This window comes from Leuciscus leuciscus (assembly GCF_965113295.1).
Source record: "Leuciscus leuciscus genome assembly, chromosome: 7".
NCBI lineage: Eukaryota > Metazoa > Chordata > Actinopteri > Cypriniformes > Leuciscidae > Leuciscus > Leuciscus leuciscus.
Genome location: NC_138731.1, coordinates 28,979,130 through 28,991,137, shown reverse-complemented (window position 1 = coordinate 28,991,137; position 12,008 = coordinate 28,979,130). Strand labels below are relative to the sequence as shown.

General features: G+C 39.1%; 1 protein-coding gene across 2 annotated transcripts in view; it reads left to right on the top strand.

Annotated features, from left to right (window-relative positions):
* kcnh3 (potassium voltage-gated channel, subfamily H (eag-related), member 3) overlaps positions 1-12,008 on the top strand; it is a 134,064-nt gene that overhangs the window by 62,423 nt on the left and 59,633 nt on the right. The window contains exon 1 of one of the 2 annotated variants that reach the window (XM_082176366.1): positions 8,180-8,204. The exons of the other annotated variant lie outside the window; for it this stretch is intronic. The gene's annotated coding sequence lies outside the window, so the exon portion shown is untranslated. Of the gene's footprint in view, positions 1-8,179; positions 8,205-12,008 lie in introns of those variants that run through there. 2 annotated transcript variants of the gene reach the window in all.

Here is a 12,008-nt window from a genome sequence, read left to right as displayed (position 1 = left end):
CCTCAGTTGAACCCTTCAGTCTGTCTCTAAGCGGTGCGTTCAGCCACTATGATCAGATTCATACTAAATGCATTAGTTTCCATTTCAAGTTGCCTTGAGGTGACTGCTGCGTGACATATGGATAGTGTTTGATTTATGAGCCTTGTGTCTGAATAAACATAATGTCCGGTGTGTGTGTGGACGGGACGTTTGATCATAGGCTACTTGCTGGACCTAGATGTTTTACAAGTCAAATGAAGCCCTCATCTGATGGGGAAAGGAAAGCTAGTTTCCAGCTGTTATCTGTTTTAGGAATGTTAGCTTATGGTATTGGACTCTTTTTCTCAAGAAAAATTATATAATCTTAAAATAGAATTTCCTTTCAACTTTTAACAAATCAGGTGAAACCCACAGACTATCACCATCGACTCTCTTCAACCCTTTCAAATTAGTTTCAGAATGACAGATTGTTTTCTGCTTTTTCCTAAATACACCAAATTATGTGCTGTCGCCTCCGGTCCACATATGGTTCATATTTCTTGCACTTGATTAATGTCATTTCACATTGTTGTTCTTGTAGTGATGACGGATCTTTGGTATTGACTTTGCTATTGAATTTTCATTATTAAGCAGGCCTCTTTTATACTAGTTGCAAAAGGCAGCTCATTGACTATTTGGACACAGGACACTTTGTGTTTAGTGTTGTCAGCCATTTATGATCTATGAGGGAATGTGTGTGTTGAGATAGCCTTTAACCTTTAGATGAAAAAACTTTAAACAGTTCTTCCAGTCACTGAGATACACTGCCATATCTGCAAATACAAGATCAGTAGGGATGGGAGATATCACTTATTGTATTTCTGATCAGATAATGTGAGTGGAAGAATAAATGATTCCTTCCGATCATACACAACCATTCACTAACAAAAAAATAAATAAATAAATGGGAAAGAAAGAGAAAGAAAGAAAAATGATTTACACTACTGGTCAGAAGTATGGTGTTGGTAATATTTTACAATTATTTTTTATAAAACAATAATATTTTGAAATATTACAATTTAAAATAACTTTTCTATTTTAATATATTTTAAAATGTTATATGTTCTGTGATGGCAAAGTTGCATTTCCAGCATAGCCTAATTACTTCAGTCTTCAGTGTCACATGATCCTTTATAAATCATTCTAATATGCAGATTTTCTGCCCAAGAAACATTTCTTCTTATTATTATTAATGTTGAAAACAGCTGCTTAATGTTTTTCATGAAAAACCATGATTTTTCTTTCCGGGATTCTTTGATGAATAGAAAGTTTAAAAGAACAGCATTTATTTTAAATACAAACGTTATTTTTTTAACATTAGAAATGTATTTACTAACACTTTAGATTAATTTAATGCATCCTTGCTGAATGAAAATATAAATTTCTTAAAAAAAAACCCAAAAAAACTGACCCCAAACTTTTGAACGGCAAGTGAGAACCAATCCTTACAATACAACATGAGAAAAGCATTGCTACTTTAGGATATCACCCAATACTGAACTAATGCTGCATTCACACGGGGCGTTGGCGTTAACGCTTCTCATTTACTTTGAATGGGTGACGTCATGCATTGCCGAACTGATTTGTGGGTTCTGTTGCATCGTGTCACTGCGGCAGAAGTTGAAAAATTCAGATCGCCTATGCAAATACACAAGCACAAATGCTAGCCAACTGCGTTCATGCAACACCGGAAAAGTAATGTGATTGCTGCGTTAGCACCAAGCTTCAGACACTCCCTACGTCAAGCGTCAACACCAACGTGTGGATGCAGTGTAATAAACTAAAATGGACACAGATACATATTTTTTATTTATATGGTGTTGCATGTTCTTCTCGGTAACAACCATTTCTGAGCAATAGACTAGACATAGTCTAGTACCATATCTTGAAATATATCAAAATGCATTTCAAATATATCAAAACACTAAAGCAAACACTGCAAACAATCACTGGTAGCAGGAATGTGTCGCCTCGATGCAATCACACCTCTAATCCCTCAATCTTCAGGGCTATAACAGTGATATCGACATATTCTTCCAAATGATTGCTTTCAGATCCTGGATATGATGCCTTTGTCTTGGGCCATGTTAACAATTAGGTTGTTTAATATTTATATTATGTAGATTGAGTAGCTTACTATTTAAATAAAACTTACAGATATGTTATTTGTTTACAGTAGGCCTATATTATACAGTATGTTATTATTTGGACTGTTTGCCTGTTTATGTCAAGCTGGGATGTGTGTGTTTGTGACCGTGAGAGAGAAATACATGAATATGCGTGTGTTTATCTGCATAATGCATATATTAAATCATTTTCCAAATTCTTGTATGTAACTTAGTGGCTTGCAAGACAGGCTGCTGTTTTATAGTAATTGCAGAGGAAGCGCCATGCATGTTCATTAGGGGTGGGAGAAAAAGTCGAAACATCATGATTCTCTCTCCAACGATTCTGGATCAATTCTGAGAATTTCAGAATAGATTCTGAGCTTAGTATTTAACCGCAGATGCCGTTGGCGCAAACACCCTTATTTTGCTTGCTTTTAATTCCTCTCTCTCACACACACAGCAGACACCACTCGAAACTTCCATAAAATAATCTTTCATAAAATTCAGAAAGGTTTAAGCGAATTACAAGGAAATTTGCGGCCTTCATTGCACAGGATATGCGCTGTGAGAAACGCATGCTTTGCTTGATGTTACGCTTGCAGTGTGTGGTCTCGCCCGCCGGTATTTTCCTCACAAATGCTCTACGAAGGCATCATTTATGTCGTTTGGAATGCAGTGCTTATATATAAAAAATATGAAACTCACTGACAGAAGGCTGCTTTCAATTTCAAATGCTTGTGTGCTTTGTAAAGAGTGCTTGCGCATGCGGCTGTGTACAACTCCGTGTAAGTGTACATGTATACTTGCATCTCAAAATGCTTTTATGTAAACACAGTCAGTTATGTCTTAAGGCATTAAACAGGACAAACCACATCTTATATTATTTCATTATTTCTGTGCATTAGTGTTAATGCAACTTATTAGATCTCGTGATTTCTATGATGTCATCAGTAATAATTAAACAACAGTAAAGATGAGAAAGAGAAAAAATCACTCGGATGGTAAACCTTCAGATACTCTTAAATACTGAAAGCACTCTTTGTTTATTGCTTGTAATGTTCCCATAGATTCCCACCCCTAATGTTCATACACACACATGAAGTCTTGCAATGAAGATTTCTCCCACACAATCCTCTCTCTATTTTCCTTTCATCACCCATCACATCCTTAACGTCCTGCCAAGCCTTGTCATTTCCATACTGGCTTCCTGTCAATTTGTGTCATTCTTAGTCTTCCCCCACCATGCCATCTGCCAGACATAGTTCCCCCTCCTAAGCGAAACTGGCGCCCGCTGGAGAAAGATGCCCTTAACGTTGCCTGTGAGTTTGCATACTGCCCCTAAAGATTGTGTATCGCCCCTCAACATGGCACAGATCTGTAGCTATTTACTGTTGCATTGCACTAGAAGGTGTTGAAATGATGTAAGATTTTCTTCTGTCCCATTGTAATGGGCAGAGACCACTAAGTAACCCATTCGGTCACTCAAAACACCACTAGCAACTTGTTAATAACCACTCAAAACAACCACATAGCAACACCCTGGCAACCACCCAGGACACCCCAACATTGTGTTGGCGTGTTTTGTGCAGGAAAGCAACATTTCAACTCTTTCAAAAAGAATCTGTAAGCATTTCTTCAAAATCTGTAAAAATCCAGTTTCTGTCTATTTTTTTATTCACACAAAAGAGCTCTGTGCATGGCTAATGTGAAGTTAGATTGGAGAAAAAGAGATTATCCTCTTTGAAGTGCATTTCAACTTCTACTATTCTCTGAAGACTTGATCGGGCCTTGTTAAAGCAAAGAGAAGGCAAACAAAAGGGATGATGGGGGATAATGTTTTGGCTCTGCATGTTTTTTTCAGGCAGTCACAGCACTTGTGCCTTAAAATATATCTTTTGGTTTTCCCTTATTATTTTCTTGTTTTTTTTTATAGCGTTTGCAGCGTCCCAAATGAGAGAGGACACATTTGAGACGGGTTCCAGTTCTCATTAAATCACATAACAAACCAGATTTTACTGTTCAGTTGGCTTAATTACATTCCGTCTATAATAAATTGAACGCTCTTAGGTCTTTGTGCCATACTGAAGTGCACTCCTTCTTATTTGTGAGGAGTTTTGTCTGTCTCTCCCTCTCGAGTCCTCTTTTCTCTTTTGCTTTGCACACTCTCCCTCTCCCAAACACTTTTCTGTTTGCTCTCACACACCCTCGCACAGCTCGACTTGGCTCCTTCCAGAAACGAGCGCTCTATACCCATCCTGCGTTGCATTTAGATGTCTGTTCATCTTCTCTTTTAAGGGCCTGATGTTGTGACATCATTTGATCAATGATGAATTCCTGCTGTAATTCTTTTATACAAACCTTTTTTGGTTTTGAACACATAATCAGGCTAACAAGATAACAAACTTAAGTAAAAAAAAAAAAGGATAGATGTCTCAACAGAACTGCCGCAATTCTTCATGGCTTAGATAAAAAAAGTGCTGGAAACATTCCTCAGCGATTTTGGTCCAAATTGACATGACAGCATCAGTCAGTTGCAGATTTGTCAGCTGCACATTCATGATGCGAAACTCCTGTTCCTCCACATCTCAAAGGTGCTCTGTTGGATTGAGATCTGGTGACTCTGGAGGACATTTGAGTTTAGTGAGCTCATTGTCATGTTCAATAAACCAGTTTGAGATGATTTGAGCTTTGTGACACGGTGCATTATCCTGTTGGAAGTAGCCATCAGAAGATGGGTACACTGTGGTACTAAAGGGATGGACATGGTCTGCTGCAATACTCAGGTAGGCCGTGGCATTTAAACAATGCTAAATTGGTACTAAGGGGCCTAAAATATGCCAAGAAAATATCCCCCACACCATTGCACCACCACCACCAGCACCAGCATGAACCGCTCATACAAGGCATGATGTAGTCATTCTTTCATGTTGTTTACTCCAAATTCTGACTCAGACCAACCACCTGAATGTCGCAGCAGACATCAAGACTCATCAGACCAGGCAACATTTTTCCAATCTTCTGTTGTCCAATTTTGGCGAGCCTGTGTGAATTGTAGCCTCAGTTTCCTGTTCTTAGCTGACAAGAGTGGCACTTGGTGTGATCCTCTGCTGCTGTTGCCCATCTTCTTCAAGGCTCAACGCGTTGTGTGTTCAGAGATGCTCTTCTGCAGATCTCGGTTGTAATGAGTGGTTATTTGAGTTACTTTTGCCTTTCTATCAGATCGAACCAGTCTCCTCTGACCTCTGCCATCAAGGCATTTCCACCCACAGAACTGCCGCTCACTGGATATTTTCTCTTTTTCAGATCATTCTCTGTAATCCCTAGAGATGGTTGTGCGTGAAAATCCCAGTAGATCAGCAGTTTCTGAAATACCCAGAGTAAGCCCGTCTGACACAAACAAACATGCCACGTTCAAAGTCACTTAAATGACCTTTCTTTCCTATTCTGATGCTCAGTTTGAACTTCAGCAGATAGTCTATGTCTACATGCCTAAAAGCATTGAGTTGCTGCCATGTGATTGGCTGATTAGATATTTTTTGCATTGATATTATAATAATTAAATGCAAAAACAATTGAGTTTGTGTATATAAATGTGCATAAATCATAATTATTAATAATAAATTATATTATAATTATTATAAAATATTAAATCATTGACTTCCAAAAATCATTATTCTTAATGAATTCAAAATTCATTCATTAATCCCCCCCCCCCCCCCCCCCCCGATCAATCCATAACTTCTGTATGAATGAAAAGTATCAATGCTTCCATACCAATATGTCCTCTCCATCATTTTGAAAATATAAAAAGGTTACAGCATGATACTATTTGCTCCAGACAAATAGCATTAAATTTGACCTTGTGAACAATTGCTTGTGAACAAGGTGTAATGTATAAAGAGCTACATACATAGAAAGGAGGTGTTTTTAGACTGGAAAGAATGATAATGACTTCATTTAAATACTGTAATCCACTATTAAGCACCTGGTTAAACTTGCGGGTGCACAATGAATAAGACGGAGGTCAACTGTTTAGTAAATATTCTCCTGAATGCTGTTTGCGTGGCAAATGAAATTTATGAATAGTGGAAATTATTCGTTGTGCTGTTGCCTAAAGTGTGGCAGAATCGAGTTTATTTGTATCAAATTATTAGTCAGTCTGATTATCAATGTTCTGTTCTCTCCCTCACAAACCCTTGCTTACACGTTTTAACACCATGGTTTTATTCACTTCTCACATTTGCTCACTCACAAACTGATAGACTGTTGCTCTCTCTCTTTCTCTCTGTCATGTGGGTGTGCTGCTTTTTATGTGTGTTGTATCAGTGCACCTCTCTCTCTCTCTTGCTCACTCTCTAGGCTATAATCAGCAGTGTGTGGGGGCCGTCCCCATAGTTCTCCCAGGGCTCTAGGGGCCAGTGACAGAGCTTTGTGTTTTAGAGAGAAAGAGAAGCAACAAGAGAGAGAGACCTGGGCATTCAGCTTGGTAATTATGTTGCCAAAGTGCCACGCAACTTGCTGTGGTAAAGCACTAATAAATTGCCTGCTGTCTGCATTTTACTTTTTTTCCATGCTTCGTTTTTAGAAAGAGACGAGGTGGAAAAATGTTGTTTTCCGTTGTTATGGATCATCAGTGTTTCGATATCATATGATATATATGGATTTAGGTTAATTAGGACACATTTTGCTATTGAGATGATCTGAATTCACTCAAAAGGAAAAAACAAACAAACTTCCTGACACCAAACCTTTGAATTGTAGTGTATAAAAAAAACAATGGGCCAATCAGATGAATCTGGGGGTGGGATTAGCATGAGTGTGTGTATTAACATCAGCGAATGGGAGTTACTGGGCTTATAAACCCAGCATCTTTTCATTTCTATAGTACTCTGTCTAGCTCTAGTCACACACACACACACACACACACACACACACACACACACACACACACACACACACACACACACACACACACACACACACACACACACACACACACACACACACACACACACACACACACACACACACAAAACACCTGTAGGGTGTAGGTCTAACTTTCGGTTTGACTATAGTACCCAAAACCTACTAAATCACTGAATCATACCAACCTGACAAGTGTAAACAGTTGTGAAGTTCTGACATATTTTCAGGAATACAACGGTGTGTGAAGTAGAGCTTGTGTAGCTAGAAGCGGTTGCAAATATTTCAGGCCATCAGTTTATTTTTAAGCTGTTTCTTTCAGAGGGGTTTTGTTAATACAGACAGCGATGTATTATTTATATAATGAATAACATATTACAGACTACGCAAAAATAATAGGGTTAGAAAATTATATGCCCTGTCCTACAGCTAGTGATAGGTAGAAACCATTCTGGCTGAAAAACATAGCCTCTGTCAAATGCTTCATGCAAATTCCCAGAGGCTGTTGCAGCTTAAAAAAAACATTTGCGAATAAATGATATGGACAAATATAAGTTCATGTTGATCTTGCATGCTTATTTGTGTGTAGTAAACATTTGGAGTAATTCAGTTGTGCACTGAAATATGTTAAGAGATAGAAGATTTAATTGTCTCAATATAGATGTCAATTGATATTCCCACCAAGATATCAAGCTTGTGTGTGTGTCCATACCAACCCTCTACGGACACAATGAAGCTTGAGTCGCCATTGGCTAGTACATTTTTTATTTTACTCGCCAGACTTTTTACATGAAATGCATGAACAATGCAACTGAAAAAAAAGTACATTATCTGTCTGAATTATTCTTTATGTTGCATATGGATTTAATCTACCATTTTTTAGCAAATGGCTTTCTCTTGCCACCTCTCCACAGCTGATGATGGATCATACTGCTGAAGCTCTGGGCCTTCTGTTGAAATGAAGATCAGGTCTGAAAGGCTTGAGGATGTGAGACTGCTGCGGACATCTGATTTTATTCTCTTTTGGGCACTGAAGGCTCTTTCGCAGTTGGCAGAGCTGATTGGCGGAACAAGAAGAATCTGAACGAGATGAAGAATGTTTTGCATCTCATCTCTGTAGGGTTGCTTCTGCAGCAGTGTCTTGTACAGGTCCAGGTAGGACTTTCCATGAAGATCATTAGACACTCGCCTTTTCAAGCGTCTCCATTCCCCAGGGATTTCTTCAACTTTACATCCAGATATAACAAGCTTCTCTCTGAACCATTCAGTGAGGACCTTCAGCGCCTTTTGTTGCCATACAATAGTTCAAGTTGTTTTCTGTCATCAGGCCACTTGTCATGGTTGAATATTGCAAATGCATCACAGCTTGTGCATTTTGATCTTTGTTAACTCCAAGCAGGTTATCCAATTTAGCATGAAGGTGTTTCTCACAGGCTGAACATGCATGCTCCATCTGTTGTCTCAGATTGTCCATAAGACTGTCTCTTTCCCCTATCAAGTCAATCTCAAGTCAATGCCCTGAAAAGTTGTGGAATGAGCACCTGGAGTTTGCTTTTCCAGACACTGTGTGATGAAAGTTTCCAGCGTACCATCTGGGAGAGGGTTGGTTTTCATGTAGTCAAGACTGGTCAAACAGCTCTCAACTGCAGCAACAGCACTTGGTAGGATGAGGTCTGCCTTCTGTAGAGTCTGACTTAATGTTGCTATCTCCTGCAGCACATCAGCCAGGAAATGACAAAATGCAACAAACTGCAGATCCTTCAGGGTTTTGAAAACCTTTTTCCCTACCAACAATGTCAGCATTGTGACTGGTTTGGGCTAAATTCTCCATGTGAATGGCAACAGCTGCATACTGCCCAGCTTGGCTCACAAGATCATCTTTTCCTCTCAGGAAGACCTTCAGTGCCCTGTCTAAATGAAGCACCCAACGTGCTCCTTTCACTGGCTTTGGTTTGTAGAACCTAGATTCAAGTTCTTCTCAAACTATCTTATGTTCTCTGTTGCTCTTTGGGCTGAAATGGTAGGTTTTCCAAATCAAGTGCAAGGTGTCATTTACATGACTTACTACGCTCACCTCTTTCAAAACACCAAGTAGTGCCAGCTCCAGCCTGTGAGCCATACAGTGAATGTCTAGCAGTTTCAGATTGTCCACTCTCAGTTTTGCAACAACACCAGCTGTTTGGCCCTTGTTCACATTTGTACCATAAGCACAAAATCCAACAAGCTTTTGCTTCCCTTCTTCTAATCCACATTTTGACATTGAGGATTGAATGCAGTCAGTCACACCATCAGCATGAGCATGTGACAGGCTCTGTGACAGAGACAAGATGATTTACTGGCAACCCATCATGTATATACCTGACATAGATAGCTTAATTTTCTGTCACAGAATAATCTGTTGCACCATCAATCATGACTGATATGTAGTTGGACAATTTCACTTTATTTGTTTCTATATCCTGTAAATCTGCGGCAATCTTTGAAATTAGTTCAGCGCAATGGATGTCATTATCATACGTTGGGGAAATGTCCTGGCCATTTTTTTCTGCAGCAGAATTATGGCGCTTTTCCATTACCAGTACCAGCTCAACTCGACTCGACTCGACTCGACTCGACTCGACTCGACTCGACTCGACTCGACTCGACTCAGCTCGGCTCGGCTCGCTTTTCGCTCCGTTTTCCATTGCAGATAGTACCTCCACAATAGTACCTGGTCGTCATAGCGACGCCGCAGGAAACTGCCGTGACTTAATCTTTTACGGGAGACGCGCGAGACACACCCGCTACCCACACACACAGGACAATGGAGGAAATCGAGTGTATGCTGTTTTTGGATGTTTTTGTTTTTGTTTTTGCTGTTTTTTATTCAGGATACTCCGTCTGGCGCGTGCAATGATGACGCAGTGAATAGTGACGATTCTCTGTGACCAATCAGCAGTCTGCCGTGTTTTCACGTCACATTTTAGTATCGCCTCAGCTCGCCTCAGCTCGCTTGGAACCTCGCCGGAGGTGGTACGAAAAAAAGTACCTGGAAGCAGGTACAGGTACAACTTTTACACAGTGGAAAACCAAACAGAGCCGAGTCGAGTCGAGTCGAGGCGAGCCGAGGCGAGCTGGTACTGTGTAGTGGAAAAGCGCCATTAGTGGCTTCATCTGAGTGAAACTCAGGCCTAGTGTCCTCCTTTGCGATATAATATGCTTTATTCATTTTCACAGAAAGCTCACATCTCTCTGCGCTATCATTCTTTTTATTTTGAGTTTGATAACCTTTTGCGATTGCAGATTCCTCAGGGTCTTTGCTTAAAGCCATCACACTATCACAACAAGCTGCATGTCGTTTGCTGTTTGAGTGCGCTGTGAGATTTTCACGTTTGAAATTGCGTGACCCTGATACAAAGTCCATTTTACCTGCTAAGCTAGGTTTTCTACTGCAGTACTTAAATGTCATCACATCAATCAAAGTCCGACAGCCAATGATTCTGGGACTTTCGCTTTTTTATTGCTTTTTGACACTTATTGATTCTGAATGCACAGTCTTTTCCACCACATTTGACGTGCTTCGCTGGGGGTTCGCCGGCGCATTCACCGTCTTCTGTCTGCATGAAACTGGACTCTTTCATTTTCTTTGCGCTTTTCAAATCGGCGGGTAAAATCAGAAAATGTACTAGCCATTGGCTAATTAAAGACGTTTTAGTCGCCTAGAAGGAAATTTTCAAATCGCTGGGTAAAACCGGAAAATTTACTAGCCATTGGCTAATTAAAGAGATGTTTTAGTCGCCTAGAAGGAAATTTAGTCGCATATGCGAGTGATTTACTCGCATTGTAGAGGGTTGGACTGAGTTTGAGTAAAACTGATCTCTGCAGCACAGTGGCCCTCCAGGGGCAGGATTGGACACCCCTGGACTAGAGAAACTAAACTTGCTTTTTTTGATCGTTCTTGTCAACAAAAATGTAATATAGTATGCAAAATAGTTAGCAGTATGCAACAATAAACATTTGTTGTCACATGACCTCGTGTTTCATTAATGAGCACCATCAGGTTATAGCAGGTTATCAGCTTTTGCAATACCTCATGACCACAAACACTTTCATTACAAAGTTTTTTTTTTTTTTTTTTTTTTTTTTTTAAAGAAATGAACACTTTTATTCAGCAAGGATGCATTTAATTGATCAAAAGTGACAATAAAGACTTTTACATTGTTACAAAAGATTTATATTTCAAATAAATGCTGTTCTTTTGAACTTTCTCTTTTCATAAATAATGGTAACCAAAGTTAAAATGCATAATTATATTTGATCAATTTATGATTTATGTCAATTTATGTCAAATGAAGACAATTTATGTCTTCTGTGCACTATCAAAATAACATTACCAGTAAAATGTCAGTTTTTCATCTAAAAATAGAAAATAATTGCCAACCTAGCATATTTGTCAGTATTGGCAATCACAGTCTTACATAATTTCAAAAACTGTAACATTTCCCCACAAAATCTAAGATTTAAAAAAAAAAAAAATTGTATGATGAAATTGTATTATAATACTGAGAATTACAGTAATGGGAATTTGTTTTATGCACATTATTTATAATTTATTATATATTCTATAATGTGTTTTATGACATAGGGGATAAATATGACTGGGCATTTCCCTGTGAGATTCACTCATTAACAATAGTGAGTGATGTGATAGTCAGTGGCAGTCTTGACATGGTAAATGTTAACCTATTGCGAACATAACTCCATCTCTAGCAACCTCATTGCTGACAATACCCACTGCTGCCTGTACATGCACTGTGCAACATCATGAAGGGCTAGTGTCAGTGTCAATTAGATGTGTGTGCTAATGGGAGCAGGTATAAAAGTTCTGGGATCTTTTAGTCACACTTGCAAACAGTAGCAGCACATGAGTAGTGGTAATCAGCTCTGATCTGAGTGCCAGCTGTTCCGCAAGTTGCTGCC